This window comes from Panthera tigris, chromosome B4 (genome assembly GCF_018350195.1).
Source record: "Panthera tigris isolate Pti1 chromosome B4, P.tigris_Pti1_mat1.1, whole genome shotgun sequence".
NCBI classification, from domain to species: domain Eukaryota; kingdom Metazoa; phylum Chordata; class Mammalia; order Carnivora; family Felidae; genus Panthera; species Panthera tigris.
Window position 1 is genome coordinate 27,821,988 of NC_056666.1, and position 19,327 is coordinate 27,841,314.

General features: G+C 34.8%; 1 protein-coding gene across 6 annotated transcripts in view; it reads right to left on the bottom strand.

Annotated features, from left to right (window-relative positions):
- The window catches only part of ZNF438 (zinc finger protein 438), a 166,583-nt gene that overhangs the window by 93,172 nt on the left and 54,084 nt on the right, over positions 1–19,327 (bottom strand). For 5 of the 6 annotated variants that reach the window (XR_006219713.1, XR_006219712.1, XM_042991328.1 and 2 more), the window contains 2 exons: positions 5,630–5,794; positions 69–146 (listed from right to left, as the gene is read on the bottom strand). The gene's annotated coding sequence lies outside the window, so the exon portion shown is untranslated. The remainder of the gene's footprint in view (positions 1–68; positions 147–5,629; positions 5,795–19,327) is intronic. The other variant, XM_042991329.1, reaches the window with a different exon arrangement.

Genomic DNA, 19,327 nt, shown 5'->3' on the forward strand with positions numbered 1-19,327 from the left:
ACTGGACTTAATTCTTTAGACGTTAAATCAATCTTAAGCTGTGTTAAAATGGATAAGATCAGACTTACTCGAGGTGATTTGACTTAGTAAATGTCTTCTAAACTTCAAATTTTCAGTGTTGGATGAGACATGGCATTCATCTTTATCTGAAAAAAAAAAAAAACGTAATGGAAGTAATGAAATTGAAAGAATTGATAGGTAGCTTATAGAAGCCAATTATATGATTACACCTTAAAGACTACAATAGTTATATGAAGTCCTATAAAACTGACATTACTTATACTATGTATAATTTAAGAACCTAAGATAAAAATCTCAAGCTATGCCCAAAGACTTCTAAAATAGGAGATATAATACATTTCCTTCATATATTTTTATGTCAATCTCCTCAAAATTCTGAAAAATATATTATTAGATATTCAAGACTGATTGACACCAAATTCTTTAATATAGCCAATAATCAAGCCCTATTCAGTACTAATATCATGGAGAACAGGGAAAGATGAAATTGCATAAGAGAGAGTTTCTGTCATCAAAAAACCCACAAACCACAAGAGGAGACAAACACAAACAACTCCATATCAAGAAAGATATAATAAGTGCCCCAAGAGGGACAGAAGTGAACCAATACCAAGAATTAGAAAGGTGGCAGTGTTAAGAGATAGAAGAGAAAGAACTGATACACAAAGGTGGCACACTAATCACTGAATTGACAGTGGAGAGCAAAGGAACATATCAACTATCCTTTAAATTCTAGAATTAGATCCATCAATAGATGAATACACAAGATGTACTATAATTAAAAGTACACTTATCTTGATGAGCACTGAGTAATGGATAAAAATGTTGAAACATTATTATAGTGCAAACCAGAAACTAATAGAACACCGTATGTTAATTGTACTAGAATTAAAATTTGAAAAAAAATCTAGAATTGGAAGAATTCAATACTTTTTTTGAGATGGCTGTGCAAAAACTGGCAGTGTCCACAAAAGGCAGGTTTAAAGTTCTTGGGAGGATAGGAAAGAAGAGTTCTGGGGAAGACAAAAGTTACAAAAACTTGTTCAAAATAGAGCACAGGACCCAGATGACATAAGGAACTAGAAGCAGGTCGGCAGTAGAACTACGGTTCCACGAGAACAAGGTAGGTTTGACTCCTTGGGAAAAAAAGAGCATAAGAGTAGGGCTTCACTCAGGATGACAGGTAACAAAACACCATTCTGAGTCTCTTTTTCTCTGCTTTATCTGTTTGGTGAGACAGGGCAAAAGACTGGCCACATATGACACCAGTCTCACTTTCTCTTAGAACTTGCCTGCCCAAACCCACATACATTCTCCTGTCATCTACATGGTAAACTCAACAGGGCAAGTTAAGTCAATCCAGTTGGAATAGGGATAAGATTCCATGCAGATATAAACACACTCTTTTACCCAGTTTCCACCCACATAAAGTTGACATTTTTATTCTAAACTGAGTTACGTCATGTCTACTTCTCAAAGGGTTTAGAAGTTGGAAGAAGGAATATATGGTATAAAATTCCAACAAAAGGTATGTAAACCTTTGAATGGAAATCAACCTTAATTATATGGAAAGTGAGTTTAGTGTAGAACCTGTCAGCCAAAGTGAAGTTTTAAATTTTCTAAAAACATTCAACAAAGACCTAATACTGAGACTTAATGAGGTTAAAGAACATTATTAGAGATGCAGATTTCTAATTATGCGGTCAATGCCTTTAAAAGATATAGCACTATTCACAATTTTTACTTTTTTGTGTCATTTTGGTGAGTTGTATTTTTCAAGGAATTTGTCCATTTCATGTAAGTTGTCACATGTATTGACATAATGTTCAGAATATTTTACCCTTTAGATACTTCTTGGATCTCTAATAATGTTTCCTTTTTATATCTATATTGTTAATTTGAGCTTTCTCCTTTTTACTTAGTAGGGGCTTATACATTTTATTAATATTTTCAAAGAAACAACTTTGACTTCATTAATCTTTGTCAGTCTTCTCTATAGAATGCTTCTTTCTTTGTAATTTCCTTCCTTCCAGTTTATTGAATGAAATTGAACTTTTTCTAGGTTTTTGAAATGAAAAATAGATGGTTGGCTTTCAACCTTTTAAGCATAAACATTTAAAGCTACAGATTCTAAGCACCACTTTAACGTTCTCTCACAGCTTAGATACTAATTGTGGTTGTATTTCTTTGACCGGTACTGGATTATTTAAATGTATGCTGTTTATTTTCCAAACAAACTGAGGATTAAAAAAAAAATCTTTATTTCTAGTTTAATTCCACTGTAGAACATATATGATTTCAATCTTTTACATTTGTTGAGATTTGCTTTTTAGCTCAGCATATGTTCTATTTTGGTAAAAGTTTCTTGTATACTTGTAGTGTATTGTAGTCTGCAAGAGTTGAGAATAACATTCTATAACAGCAATAGGTCAAGTTGGTTAACAGTATTGTTAAACATCCTATAACCTTTATGATTTTTAAAAATCTGCTTATTATATCTAGTGGTTCAAAGAAGGTTATTAAATTCTCCAAATAGGATGGTGAAATCATGATTTCTCCTTGTTGTCCTGTGAATTTTAGCTTTACATATTTTGGAGTTAAATTGTCAGGAACATACAAATTTAGAACTATTCTGTCTTCCTATTGAATTGACCCTTTTATCATCATAAAATTCTCCCTTTATCTTCCATAAAACTTCTTGCTTTAAAGTCTACTTTATCTGATACTAATATATCAGATTTCCTTTAGTGTTTGCACAGTGTACCTTTTCTTCCCATATTCTTCTATATAATATATCTTGTGCAAACTAGATATAGTTGGGTCTTTTTTTTTAAATGTAGTTCAAAACTTTTTGGCTTTTAGTTGGAGGACTAAACCTATGTATATGTAATCAGATACTGATATTTAAAATACCCTATTGGTTCTATATTCATCCCATCTAATCTTTTTTCTTCTTTTAATTAATAAATTTTTATTACTGCATTTTATCTCTTGTTAGCATTTTTTAAAATTCCAATATAGTTAACATACAGTGTTATATTAGATTCAGGTGTACAATATAGTTTTGCACAGAATCTGCACCAGTTTGCATTCCCACCAACAGTGCAGGAGGGTTCCTTTTTCTCCATAACTTTGCCAACACATGCCATTTCCTATATTGTTGATTTTAGCCATTCTGACAGGGTTGAGATGATACCTCGCTGTACTTTTGATTTGCATTTCTCTGATAACGAGTGATATTGAGCATATTTTCATGTGTCTCTTGGCCACCTGGATGTCTTCTTTGGAGAAGTGTCTGTTCATGTCTTCTGCCCATTTTTTAACTGGATTATTTGTTTTCTGGGTGTTGAGTTGTATCAGTTCTTTACAGACTTTGGATATTAACCCTTTATTGGTTATGTCATTTGCAAGTATCTTCTCCACTTCTGTAGGCTGTCTTTTAATTTTAACGATTCTTTCCTTTGCTGTGCAGAAGCTTTTTATTTTGCTATGGTCTTAATAGTTTATTTTTGCTTTTCTTTCCCTTGTTTTAGGAGGCATATCTAGAAAAATGTTCTACGGTCAAAGGAGATATAACTGCCTATGCCCCCTTCTAGAATTTTTATGGTTTTAATTCTCACATTTAGGTCTTTAACCTATTTCAAATTTATTTTTCTGTATGGTGTAAGAAAATGATCCACTTTAATCCTTTTACATGTAGCTGACCAGTTTTCTGAAAATTTGGTGAAGAGACTGTCTTTTTCCCATTGGATATTCTTTCCTGCTTTATCAAAGATTAATTGACCAGATAATGGGTTTATTTCTTGGTTCTCTATTCTGTTCCATTTATCTATGTGTTTATTTTTGTGCCATTACCATACGGTTTTGATAACTACAGCTGTATAATATAACTTGAAGGCTGGAATTGTGATACCTTCAGCTTCGCTTTTTCTATTTCGAGATTACTTTGGCTATTCACGGTCCTTTGTGATTCCATATAAATTTTAGGATTGTTTCTGTTAGCTTTTTGTTCAAACATCTTTGTAGTTTCTCATGAAATTATCATAGAGATTACAAATACTTCCTTGAATTACAAAACTTGACTTTTACCACTTCCTATACAAGACAATAATTGGTTTAACTCCATTTATACCTATCTGCAATTTGTTCTACTGTTTTCATTTATTTCTACATATGTTTTAAGCCTGAAAGACATTGTTATTATGGCTTTAAATAGGCAAAAATCTTTTATATTTACTCACATATTTATGCTTTTCATTTTTTTCCCTAAAGTTCTATGGTTCCAATTGGGATCATTTTTCTTCAGACTGAATACCTTCCTTTAGTATTACTGTACTATGGTTCTACCTGTGGTAAAGTCTCCCACCTTTTGTCTAAAACTGTCTTTGTCTTCATTTAAAAAACACTTTGCTGGGCATAAAGTTTCAGGTTAGCAGTATTTTTCCTTTCTGCACTTAAACTTTAAAGATGTTATTACATTGTTCTCTGATTTTAATAATTTCTGTAGAACAATCTGCCATCAATCTTATCATTGTTCCTTTCAAGTTACTATGGTTTCTTTCCTTGGGTTATTTTAAGATTTTCTCTTTATATCTGCTCTTCCTGAGTTTCATTATGTTATACTTACATATGGTTTTCTTTATATAATATTGCTTGGAGTTCACTAAGTTTTTTTTGTATTTCTTGAATCTGTGGATGGCTATCTTTCATCAGCTTGGAAAATCTTTGGTCACTATCTTTTCAAATATTGTTTTTGCTTCTTCTTTCCTCCCAGTACTCCAATGATATGTAGATTAGGTGAAATGATTCAATCCATATGTCTCTTAACCTATTTTGTTCTTTCCATTCTTTCCCCCCACCCATGCTTCACCTTGTACATTTTCCATTGAACTGTCCTTCAGTTTACTAATTCCAGTTGTTTATTTTTTAACTGTGCTTACTTTACTATTAAACTCAAATCTTAATTTCAGATTACATTTTTTAGCTCTAGATCCCACCATTCTGTTGCCATTCTTTGTCTTTTCCTCTATTTAGCTGTTTCTTTTATTTCCTTTAATATATTCATACGACGATAAAATTGTTGTTTGATAACTCCTATTATCAGTGCCATTGGTGGATCTGCTTCTATTTTCTCTTCTTCCTTGGGCTGTTTGATAGATTTTTACTTTTCACATGTCATATAACTTTTTGGTGTATTCTTAATACCGTGAATGTAAGAAACATAAAACTGTGGTAGGTATTATTTTTTCCCAGTGAGGGCCCATCTTTTCCTATATTAGACAGGTAGGGTGAGGAGATGATCTCTTCAATTTGATCAGTTTACTCTGGTATAAGATGTCTCAAACATGAAATCAATTGTGTGGTTTACAGCAACTGCATCCCACCACCATCCCATGTAGACTCTCTCCTAAGCACTATGAGATTACAGAAAATTTCTCTGTATATTTCCACCTCAACTTCCTAGCCTCCTTTCCTGCCCCAAGGTTCAGTTAACAACCCATGGGGGAAGCTAGCTGTATGTCTGAGGACTCTGGTTTCCAGTTCATCATGCCAGACTATATAACCATCAAAACACCAATGGTTTCTCTTTCCCCTAGTAAAGTCTTACCTCCATAGCAAGCTTGATCTTTAGCCAGTGTCCATTTTGGGCAAATACGCTTAGGAAAAATGACTGTCAGTATTCTTAGCTCATACGGGCTCTTCCATTTCTGAAATCTCAGTTCATTTTGTCGTCTTTGCTTTCACAACTCTCTGAGATCTTCAATAAATATGGCTGTGGTTAAGAGTAACACAAATATTTTAAAACTCCCCCACTGAAAAATAGGCATATATGCCCTTCCCTCACCTTGAATATGGGTCACTTCTGTAACTTCTTTGACCAATAAAATATGGTGACTATGACATGACACCAGTTTCTGGACCTAGACCTTAAGACACTGATGAATTTAACCCCATATATCTAGGAATATTCTAAAATCACTGAACTGCCACAAAAGAAAGCCAACTATCCTGATCTGTTAAAAAATAGCAAAAACAGCTTTTGGTTTCATTAATTTTCTCTATTATTTGTCTGTAAACTTCTCTTTTATCAATTTCTATTTATTTTCTACTTTCTACTTACTTTGGATTTTATTTTTCCATTTTCTTAAAGTGAAAACTCAGAAAATTTTAGGCCTTTCATTTCTAACATTAGTATTTTAAAGCTATAGATTTTCCTCTAAGCACCGCTTTAAGCTACATGAATATGGTATGATGTGCTTTCATCTTCATTCAGTTCAAATATATTTTCTTATTTTCCTTGTGATTTCTCTTCGAACCATGGTTTATTTAAAGGTATGTTGTTTCATTTCCAAATATTTTGGGGAAGAATTCTAGATATTCCACACTTACTCATTTACTCATTTCTAATTCAATACAGTAATAGTGAGAGAGCATACTCTGTATGATTTTAATTCTTTAAAATCTTGTTTTATGACCTGACAAATGATTTACCTTGATAAAAATTCCACACATACTTGAAAAGAATGTGCATTCTCTTATTGAGTGCAGTATTCTATAAATGTCAATGAAGTCCAATTCATTAAGTGTTGTTGCAGATTTATATATTTTATTTGATATTCTGCCTATATCAATTGCTGAGAAGTGTTCAAAACTATCTATAACTGTAGTCACGTCTACTTACCCTTTCTTTTCTGTTAGTTTTTGCTTCAAATATTTTGAAGCTCCATTATTGGGCTCAAAGACATTTAGAATTATGATATCCTTTTGATGAGTTTGTTCTATCAGCAGAAAATATCTCTCAGTATCACTAGTAATATTCCTTGATTTGAAGCCTATTTTGTTGGATATTAATACAGGAAGTCCAGTTTTCTTAATATTAGTGTTGTCATGGTATATCTTTTTCAATTCTTTTAATCTGTGAGTTCATATTTGAAGAGGGTTTCTTGTAGAAAGTATGCAGTTAGCAGGTCTTGCTTTTTTATCTAGCCTGATGATCTCTGCCTGTATAGTATTCAGATCATTTACACTTAATGTAATTATGTTATATGGTTGAATTTGAATTAATCATCTTATTTTCTGTTTGTCCCAAACTGTTCTGTGTTTCCTTTTCCCACTTTTTTATTGCCTTGTTTGGAATTACTATTTCATTTCATTTATCATTACTATTTCATTTTATCTCCACTCTTGGCTTACTGGATATACCTGTTTCTTTTAGAATTATAATGGTTGCTCTGGTGTTTAAAATATAGACCTTTAACATATCACAATTTTTAAAAAATGTTTATCTATTTTTGAGAGAGCGAGAGAGAGAGAGAGTGAGCGCACAAGTGGGGAAGGTGTAGAGAGAGAGGAGGAGACACAGAATCCTAAGCAGGCTCTGAGCTATTATCACAGAGCTCGATGTAGAGCTCGAACTCATGAACTGTGAAATCATAACCTGAGCTGAAGTTGGACACTCAACCGACTGAGCCACCCAGGTGCCCCTAACATATCACAATTTAACTTATAATAATGCCATACCACTTCATGTATAAGAATTTTACAGCAGGATATATCTGTTTCTTCCTTCCCGTCTTTTGTGCTATTGTCATCATAGTCTAACTAGGGTAAGACTGTCATACTGGAGAATCCAAGTGCAGGCACTCTGGTTCAAAGATCTAGCTAAAACTAACTTTTGAGTGATCCTTGTCAAAATACCATAAAGCTGTCTTGGACCCTCCAAACCAGCCCACATTACAGCTGAATGCCCACCAACTAACCTCAGCTGATGCTACACAGTGAAGAATAACCACCAGCTGAGCCTTCCCTGTTCATTACCCACAAACATGAGGTACAACAAAATGGTTATTGTTTTAAGATTATAAATTTTTAGATAATTTGGTATGGAAACAGAGAACCATAACAGATTCTGGTACAGGGAAGTGGGGTCCCATAATAAAAATCTTAAAACATGTGGCATTGGTTTTGGGACCAGGTGGGAAGCAAAAGCTGGAAGAGCCTCAAGAAGACTGTTAATAAAAGCTTGAAGTACATTAGTGAACACGTTAACAGAAGGAAATTACAACCCCTCTTACACAGTGGTATGCAACACTTACTTGCATAACATAGAAAAGAGAAAATATACCCAATAAAGTGGTAGATTTGGGTAAGGAGATTTCTAGGCAGAAGATTCAAAGTATTAGTTTCTTTTAGCTGTGTGTACTAACGTATACATAGACAAAGATGAGCTAACAAAAGAATTGTTTCATTTTCAAGCAGAATTTAGAGGAAAGATAAAGGAGCCAGGTCTTGCCCTTTCAAAAGAATAATCATCCCCATTCTCTCCAGACTGAAAAGAAATAGCTTCAGAGTAAATATCAAGTCTAGGGTTTGCTACCAGTAAAGCATGGTTTCAGGATAACAATTACAGTATGACTCTAAAAATACTGTAGTAGAAGTGGAAAATAATTTAAAGTTGTATCTAATTCAGTTCTAAAACTCTTAAGAATGTGCTTCTTAGACTATCTTTTCTAGATAAAAGGCCTCTAGGAATCTTGGAAGTATGCCTTTTGGGCTCTTTCAAATAGATAAGCTTCTAAGAATTTTATGGGTATTGTTTTATAACACATGGACTCTCAGTCTCAAGTAGAAAAAAAGCTTATCTTAAAAACAAATGTGGGTGTGGCTTCCAAAGGTGTGGATTATAATTTGACACATCAATGCCTCATAATGATTTTAAAGGAATTATGTGAAATTGGATTGAAAGCAGGAGAGAGAATACAAAATGAAAATACACTTTTAGACTCTCAGGCTTCTACAAACAGGAAGCAAGGCAGAAAAGACCACCAATTATAAACATGAACCATTTCTTATAGAAAAATAAAAATGACAGAATTTATAGGTAAGGCCAGAAGTCATGGATAATCATTTTCAAGGATTAAGAATGGCTCTACTAAAGAAACTGTCAACATCAGAATTTCAAAATTACTATGGACCAGTGAAGGTTACATGCCTCCTGTTTCCCCATTTTTGAATGGAATGCTTACCACAGTTACTCTATGTCTGCGTCTCCGTTATTTGTTGAGTAAATAACTTGTCTCTTGCAAAGAACTACATCTAAGGAGCTACATCTGGGACCTGATTTAAATGACAATATCCTGGACCTTAAGCTTGAGGCTACAGCCACAGTAGGGTAACAATTCTGCATTTTTGGAAAGGATTGAATATATTTTCAAAGTAGAAGGAATGTAAATAATTTGTGGGTAGAGGGTAGATGGTGATAAATTTAAAATGGTCACAAATTCTCTGATACTTCTTCCATTGAGAGGTGATGACTATAAACCCTCTCACTGAAACTGAGAGGACACTGGGATTGCTTTGATCAACAGAATATAGAAGAGATGTGGTGCCAGTGTCCAGTTTTAGGCCTTAAGATACTGGTCTTTCTACTTCCTATCTCTTGGAAAATTCTCTGTACAAGCGCCCAGCCAAAATATTAGAAGTCTGGCTACTTTAAGACTACCATGCTAGAAAGGTCAAGCAAGTCCAGAATTCCACCTCTGCCCAGGCACCATATATATCTGTAAAAATATCTTGGATCCTACAAAGCAATTCATCCACCAGCTAAATACTATCCAGTGATGTCATTCAATGCAACAAAGAACAGAAAAATCACCCAGCTGAGATCTGCCTTAATTGCCAATCCACAGAATCATAGCTATATAAAACAATTGTTGTTTTAAACCACTAAGTGTTGGGGCAATTTATTATGTAATAACAGATCATTGCAACAATGATTTTTGCAATTTATTTAAGTTGTTACAGAGGTCACAATGTCCTGCCACCACCTTCTACAACCCTACTGGAAGCAAAAGCCTAAATCAAGATATTATTCAGAAGTAATTTGCAAAGTTAATTATAAGGTAAGATTATTTCTTAAAGATAAAAAGGCTAACATTCTCAGGGATATTATAAAACAAACACTTTTCAGGGCACCTGGGTGGCCAACTCGGTTAAGCTTGATTTCTACTCAGGTCATGATCCCACGGGTTTGTGAGATCAAGCCCTGTATCTCTGCACTGACAGTACAGAACATGCTTAGGACTCTCTCTCTCTGCCCTACCCCCACTCACATGCCTACACTCTCTCTCTCTCTCTCTAAATAAACACTAAAATAAAAAATAATGAAAAAAAGTGTTTTCCAAACATAAGAAACTTCAACTAAGTTACTGCAATTAACATTTTCTTCTTACTAAATAAACTATTGTACTTACATAATAAAGCCAAAAGACTCAGGCTCAAGCTGTCCTTTAGTTAATTTAACAAATGATTGTTCAGATACTTTCACATGACTGGAACAAGACCAGAATTACAAATATAAAATTGAACACTTGTAGTAGTATAAAGAAATTATTTTAAAGTATAAAGTAAAAAATACTGGTGTATTAAAATGAAATATGAGGTATAGAACAGCTGATAGCTGTTACTAAAGTGATAATATATACATATATATGAACATATACACATATACATACATGTGTGTACACGCAATTGTGTGTATGTATGTGTGTGTGTGTGTGTGTGTGCATTCAAATATTTATTTAAATGGAGGAGTGCCCTGTGCCAGCATGTTTACCACAGCACTATAAAAGCTAAAACTGGAAATAATTTAAATATACATTAATAAGAATATTATTTAGGAAGGGTATAGAGAAGGGGCACCTGGGTGGCTCAGTCGGTTAAGCGTCCGACTTCAGCTCAGGTCATGATCTCATGGTTCGTGGGTTCGAGCCCCACATCAGGTTCTGTGCTGACAGCTCAGAGCCTGGAGCTTGCTTTGGATTCTGTGTCTTCCTCTCTCTCTGCCCCTTAACCCCTCATGCTCTGTCTCTCTCTTTCTGAAAGATGAATAAACCTTAAAAAAAATTTTTTTTTAAAAAGAAGGGTATAGAGAAAAGAAAGACTTCAATTTTTTATTCTACATATTCTATACTTGATATTTGAATTGAATTGCTAGAATGTTTTTATAACACACATGTATCACTTTTGAAAATTTATAATGAAAACCACACTATTCCAAGTTTAATACCTATGGCCATGTTATACTGTCTTCAGAGCCTGAATGATCCCTTGGTCTAAGCACTGGAGAACAGCCAAAATTACTTCTAAGGGAGAATCATAACCCATCAGCACATATTTCTTCAGACTACCTCTATTCATACATGCTGGACAGTCTAATCTGATACTTTTCCTCCTCAGGCTCCCCAACATTCCTAAGAGGATGCCAATCATACTCCCAATCCAGCTATTAAAGTAAATGGCCCCATATCTAACCTATACCTGAGAATAATTACACTCCAGGTACTTGCCTGAGAGTAAAATGCTAAACTTAACTGTTACTCCGTTTTTTTACAAAAAGCTTCTGCAGGGCTGCTACATATCTATTTAGTTCACCCATTCATTATTCTAAAACTGCATGTCTGGATTAAGACATACCACCAAAGAGCAGCATTCTTGGCTTTGTCCTTTTATCGCTCTCCATCCTATTCACCCAGTATTAGTGTACTTAGTAAAGCGCCTTTGATGTTAAGCCACTAGACTACACTGAAGGGAGGTTTAAGAAACAATTATAGAAAAGAGAGTATTCAGTTATTCACTACAAGGATGTTGTTGAGGTCAGAGTTGAATATGCTACTCTATGAATGAAAGCATATAGTTTTCTTTGAATTACAATTAGTAGTTTCTCCTAAAATGCTGACAAATTTTGATCTTGTGAACACTAGTAAACACATCTCATCTTAGAATGGTCTCTTTAGAAAATTCAGAGCAAAATTTGTGATCCACCTCAAGGAAATATAGAGGATCTTATGAGATACGTTGGTCCCATTTTATCACCTTTCTTATTTTTACAATACTGAGGTACAATTGCCATATCACGAAATTCACCTGTTGAAAGTGTACAGTTCAATGATGTTTTAGTCAAATTACAGATGTGTGCGATCATCACTACAATCTAATTTCAAATCGTTTCTTCCTTCACTTCTCAATATCCCCTTAAGTCTATGTGAAGTCAGTCCCTGCCGCAACCCCCCCAAACTCCTCTGATCGGCTCTATTACAGACATTTCATACGAGTGGAATTTGGATCTTTCACTTAGCATAGTATTTTTGAGGTTCATCCATATTATAGCACACATCACCATTTCAATTTTTTTTAATTGCCGAAGAGTATCCTAATGTATGGACGTACCGTGTTTTGTTTATCCATTTACTAGTTGATGGACATTTGGATTGTTTCTCATTTCTATTATGAATAAAGCTATTATAAACAATTGCAAATGAATGCAGAATAGCACCTTTGTAAAAAAACAATTGATGGACCAAAAATATAAGTATCTCTCAATTCCACTTTATTAACCTGCATGTTTATCATTATGCCAACGACATACTGTCTTGGTCATTGTCACTTGATATTGAATTTTCCACATGGGCAGTAACAAAGCCCTCCAACTTTGTTATTTTATTTATTTATTTAAAACTTTATTTTATATTATGTGTCCTAATGAATAAATACTATCTTAAATTCTTTCTGACAGAGGACAGATATAAATACAAAACTAGAATAAACTTTAAAAATGTTTTCAAAGGAATATAGTCCTCTTAAGACTTGAAAGTGACAATCACTAATGCATTCTCCCAGAAATAACTGTGAAATTAAGTCTTTCCCAACACACACCCGTATCAACAAACATTTATCAAATGCTTACTAAATACTAGGCATGGTGCATAGTTAGGCGCTGAAACAATTAAGCACAGTCCCTCACTTAACACGTAAGTAGAGAATAATGGCACAGTGAGTTACAGCAACAATTGAAATATGTACAAGATACAGTGGTGGCAAGGACAAGGTATATTAATTTTATCTATCAAATTTACCTTACTTCATATAATCTTGTTTCTGAAAAAAAATGGCTTACAATTTCTGGTATGTTTTTAAACAAAGTGAGCTTGAAAACACCAAAGAGGCTAGTCCTTACAAAAGCTTGCAATAAGCAATCCTTTTATAGAGTTCTTCTCAACTAGTAAGATCTTTTAATTCAGTCTTTGTTTTTAAGATTACAAAAGAAATTTACATTAATGGCAAAATTCAAACAAAACATAAATACTTATAGTAAAAAGTGAAAGCCCCATTTTACCTTGAATCCACCCTACTCCTCTCCCCAGAGACTTCTATTGTGCTTGGGCAAATTCTGTTTGCTCAGAGCTACCTAAGATGCAGACAGTAAGAACTCTTGAAATCCTCACACAAATCTCAAATCTTGTTTTCAAAAAGAGTGTCAGCCTCTTCCCCACTACACATGACATCAGTACAGCTAGCAAGACTTGAAAATTATTCTTCTTCCTTCTATCTCCCATCCTATGCTTTAGAAAAGGTGGAGATAAAGAGAAAAAATGGACATAAGCAACAGACCTAAACAGTGTGTGTATAAACTTTATAGTAATGATCCTGAAACTTGTCCTATAGGAGATTTTTAATAAGTATCCTTAAAAAAGAAAAGAAAAGAAATGAAGGAAGCTAAAAGGAAAGGAGGAGGGAGGAAAGAAAGACAAGCAAGCGGTCAGGCAAGCAGTGGGCATTTCCAAAGTCAAATACATCTGGGAAACAGTGGGTTAAATAAAATATCAATATGCACTGAGATGCTCCCACCTTTCACAACATTAGCTAACCACCAAACTCTTTAATCACGGATCACCTAGTGATATCTTGAAAGACACTAGATTGAGGCAAAAATATAGTGTAGGAAATAAGCACTGGCTATAGTTTCCCTTCATCATTCCCTTCTTTATCACACTGGCAGCAACAAACGAGATATGCAGAAATATGCACAGAACCACATAAATATGCTAATGGCCAAAAGACTAAAAAGTAAAGTCAGCAGACTGTCTTAAGATTCTATCTTTACTATGTTAGAGAAACTGGCTTCATTTCTTTGTTGTGTTGTTTTTCCTTTGACTGTTTATGCAATAAAAGAATAAAACTAGAGATAGAAGTTTGGCTGTAAAATTAAATGCACTAAAGTGTTTGCTTTTAATAGTAAGTAGTAACAAGTAAATCTAATCAAAGGGTCTCAATGTAAATTCTATGCATACTTTAATTTGCTTTTACAAAACCAAAAAATTGGATTCATTTGTGATATTACTACAGTAACTGCATTATCATAGAAGAATCTTCAAGAGGTTAATGAAAAATTGTGGTGAAGTTAGATTTTTATGAGTTACTATAGCCACCTATGTCTGTGCAACAAAAAACAGTGAATTTGGATCTATCTCTTTATATGTTAGACTTCAAATCATGATATAATTCAGCAATGAACTCTGTTAAACTTGCCATTGAGACTGGAAGGAGCCTTTATTACCAAAGTATAATCATGAATGATAACTTTCCAATATGTATGCTGTCTAACCACTGAAATTATAATTTGGGAGGACTTCCTACCGACAGGGATCCTTATGGTAACTAACAGAGTTGTATGTCCTCAGTGGAAGCTATTCTGAAATTTCACTTCACTAAAAAAATGAGTTAATAAACTGTCAATGGAGAAAAGTCTCCATCATAATACTTAAGCTCTTTGGTTGTTGTTTCTTCACTGTGGTTGGGACAAGAAGTGTGGTAGCTATCATGGATATTTATAAATGTAAAGTAGCCTCACTTCTTTTTTTTTTTTTTTTTTTTAATGTTTATTTATTTTTGAGAGAGACAGAGAGAGAGATAGCATGAGCGGGGAAGGGGCAGAGAGAAAGGGAGACACAGAATCTGAAGCAGGCTCCAGGCTCTGAGCTGTGAGCACTAAGCCTGACACAGGGCTCGAACCCACCAACCATGAGATCATGACCTGTGCCAAAGTCGGTCACTTAACCGACTGAGCCACCCAGGCGTCCCTAGCCTCACTTCTTTTATATCTAAAATCCAATCATTTATCTAATATCCAACACAAGCTTCTTCAGTGAAACTTCTCACCACTCTCTAATTCAAGTCAAAATGATTTCTCCTTCCACTAAGCTGCATGCTTCTTGTTCAAGACTCTCACTTAGCACATAACTACATTTAATGTACCTTAAATTGCTGTTTAACTTGACTACTGTATGTGTTCTATTCATTGAAAAGTCTGAAAGACTTTAGGTAGGAGGACCAAGGCTGTGCACATCTTTAGAGAACCCACAATACAGCCACGATGCTGTTTCTATTAACATTCTATCAGTATCTCTTGATGATTAATATTACTGTTCAGTGCTTTGTGATGGTCTTAGGAATAGATATTCTTTAGGAGAAAATATAAGCGGTTTTCCATTATGAGAATAGTGAATGGGCTTACTGGTTTTAGGAAATGTTCATAAACTACCTATAATTTAAGTAACTTATGACTAAATCTCATTTTTTTCTATGACATAGGAATGTCATGGCTAGACGAGAAGATGTACACTTTTTATGGCCTTGGGCACAAAATGCTTTGAGGGAATTAACTGCTTAATAACAAAGGACTCCGAACAGGCTCTATCATTAGAGACTAATAGAAAGGGTAAATGAAACATTATTAGACATGTATGTGATCATGCACATACAAAACATTTAAGAATATACAAAAGTAATTTGGCAATCTATTTCTCTCATTCAACAAACCATTACTGCAAGCCTACTGCATGGTGAGCTCTGTTTCAGACACTGGGGAACGAAAGGTGAGTGAAACCTATCAAACATTTGTGTTGGCTCTTTAAGGCAGATCCAAACAGAATCAATCTAAAATTTCATCTACCTATCTCCATGTCAAACCATATCACACATAGTTAAGGTGCTTAAAAAATACTTTATCTCACTGTTTTAAGCAACGCAAATAGTTTACTTTGACCTAAACAACAGCAAGCTTTAATTATCCCAGAAACTCCTTCAAAGAGACACTGTTTCATTTCTGTCTGTCTCCAAGCCCCAAGATTCCCAGGCTGTTGAATGAAGAAGAGAGATATGCTATAAGCAATACAAGCAAACTTACCCAAAGCTGTGTCTAAAGAAATGTTCCTTACCTACAATGAGGGCAGTGCTGGCCCAGGTACACCCTGCCCCTATCAATTTCTTAGCAGCTGCTGACATATTCTTATGCTTCACAGGAGCATGGCATTTTCTTCTAAAGAGAAAAGGCAAAAATAGAAAAACTTTTGCCAACCACAAAAATGTATATTTTAAAAATTGTGGAATAAAAATGAGCTGCTATATACTTTTAAAACCAGAGAAAAAGTAGAAAATAACAAGTACCAGCACCCCTCCCTACAACCTTCTGAATTGAATTGAGACAGAAATGGTACAGTTTCAGCTAAGCATCTTTATATCGGAGACAATTTAAAATGATCTAGCAATCGGGCAAGCTAAAAGTAACATGGTAACAGTCAAATTTACTCTTTTAGAACCAGAACCCATTTTTCAAGTGTGTTTTTAGAAGGAAAAATGCAACCTTTAATAGATCATGGGCTTTCATTTAACTAGAAATATACTACATCAGGAATCAGATTTTAAAATCTACACAGTTAATCTGACAACAAACTTGGCTGCTGAATTTGATTTTTCAAACTAATATGGTATGCTCTGTTCTTGCGTTAAATCACAGGGATTTCTTCTGGGATTGCAAAGGAATGAGCATTTAGCCCATCTCACGAAGGAAGGAGAGATTTCTAAGCTTTAAAAACAGGAGGTTCGCCTACATGATCACCTGGGACAAACTTGGCCAGAGCAAGCAGGCTAGAAGGTTATAGGAGCCTGGGAATGTTTAACATCAAGAAAGAAACTACAGCTCAGTAAGATCAGAGGGAATTACACAGGAAATGTGAACAGTAACCCTTTCATATCTCTGTACCCCCTCCCACTGCCTGTGATAAATGGAGTCCTGGAGCCGCCAGCTATGTGAATACACAAACCAACAGCAGAGGGGGACTGGGAAAAAGGAAAGAAGCCATTTTATATAAACACGCGTGCGTGCACACACACACACCAGCAAAAATTCATGACATGATAAAAGTATGCTGTTCCAGAAAACTGCCGTTAGCCTTTCTAAATGCCACGTGTGCACTGTATCACTGCCTTATCCAACAGAGTCCTAACTAAAAATTCCAAAGAAACATGAAGAATCAGGCAGGAGTGGGGGGACAGAATAGTTGGCAGACGCATCGTAAGTAGGGAAACGTGGCTCCTCTGAAGCTGACCAAACAAATAAGTCTCCACCCTGGCTTATGTTTAAACATCTTGTTCCTAGTTGGTCTGTAGGGAAAACATTCTTTCCACAATAAATAATGCGCAACTGAATCAGAAATTCCTACTCCATCCTTTATCTACTCTATGTAAAAGTTCTTCAGTATTATAAACCAGAAGCTCAGAGAATTCAATTAATTGTGAACTCTATTTAAAAAAACAGTTTAGAGTCAAGGCAAATTAAAGTATTTCTTGCTTCTAATTTGAAAAAGCAAATGTGACTATGCAGATCCTAAACTCCTCTAGAGACCTCTGGGTTGGGATCTCAAGAAAATAAGCAGCTCTTACCACAACTGCCTTTCAGAAAAGAGGAAATGCTCAGTTTCTATAAACAGGTGAGTTTAAAAGAGATTAATTAAAAACAAACAAACAAACAAACAAACCCACCCATGGTCCTCAGACTGTAAGGTACTGGGGTGGGGCAGCAAACTAAATAAAGAAAAAAGTGATATTTCCAATGGGCTAAGATTAAAATATGGAATGGAATTTCATAGGTCACTTTGGAGTAAGATTTAACTTTTTTCATTGGTATAACTTCAGGACAGAGATGGTTTGCCACAAACAGTAGGTTAAGAAATAAATGGAAGTAAACACGGAGATGACAAAGCAAACCACCAACAAAAGTCAAAAGGGTTATAGCTTTTTAGAACTATCCAGAAGAGGAACAATAAAACCAGAGGATTTTTTCCCCCCAGCAAAGTGCCTCCTCCAAAGTATACATCTTCTTCAAGAAACAGCCTATACCAGTAGTGGTTTTGGACAATAAACGGCAACATCAGTCAGATGGCAAATGAGATTTAAACTGCAGACTTCCAAGTTCCCTTAAACATCTGATGTCTAACTTCTGGCTCACAGAGAGGCAGTCCCACACCTGTGCAACAAGCTAAAGCTGCTTGTCCTTTCCATGGATTTGGAGTTGCTATAACATTTATGTTGGTTGAAACATTTGGGGAATGACAGGGAGCAAAAAATAATAAACAAATTCTGAATAAGAAACCAGACTTCTGAGCGGGCTTTTAAGTAAAGATCACCTCCCCATTAACTGAGGACCCTGAAGTACACTAAATGGAACCTCAGTGCAACTATCTCCCCGTCTGGAAAGGAGAGCTTACTTGTAGCGCTTAACCATTGTTTACTCATGTCTAGCTCTGATAAACATAAAAACCTCATATCCTCATTGAATGTTATTTGGGAATCTCAAAATAATTTAAGTATTATAACCAAAAAGACACCACAGCAAGATAATTCGATGTTTTTTTTTTTTTCAAACAATGTCCCTGCTACGACAGAATTTAGTACAAATACTTTTTAGGTAGACAGATGTTAACTTACATGTGTTTACTTTTATCTTGAAGACAAAGAGATCAAAAATGTCTGTGAACACTAATGTATAATGACAATGACATGATAATTATTGGGACCTTCGGCGTGTCTCCTTTCCTGAGAGATACTGTCCATGATCTTTTCAGTTCTTATGCTGGGCCTGAAGAAATGCTGACTGATACATACTAGGCCTTCAACATTTGTTAAATAACTCAGCAAGAAGGTCTCTTTTTCTGCGTGAAAAATCACAGAGCCCTAATAGAGTACTCTCTTTCAAGTAATAAAGGATAGAAGCAACAAGCAGGTTAAGTCTTCAATACAGAGGCAATAACACAAGAGGCAAAACATAGACAAGCCTTGACAAGAGTTATGATCATAAAAACAGTAAGAATATCACCTAATATTTGCACATTTGTACAGCACTTCCCAATGTATAAAATGTTTTATGTAATTTCAACCCCACAACTTTATAAAGTGGATACTATTAACATGATTGAAACAGCATAAAGTGGCTTTTTTGAGGTCATCCAGCTAGTTAAGCAGCAGAGCGGAGATTTAAACTCTTCCAAAAAGCTATCCTACTCATTAAAAACTCTTTATTTTGTCATGAAATTTTGAAAAGATCTTCCTCCAAATTCCAAAATCAGGGTATACATAATAAGCACCACCCTTTTCCCCTCTCAAGCCACTCAATATCACTTCCTTTACCAGT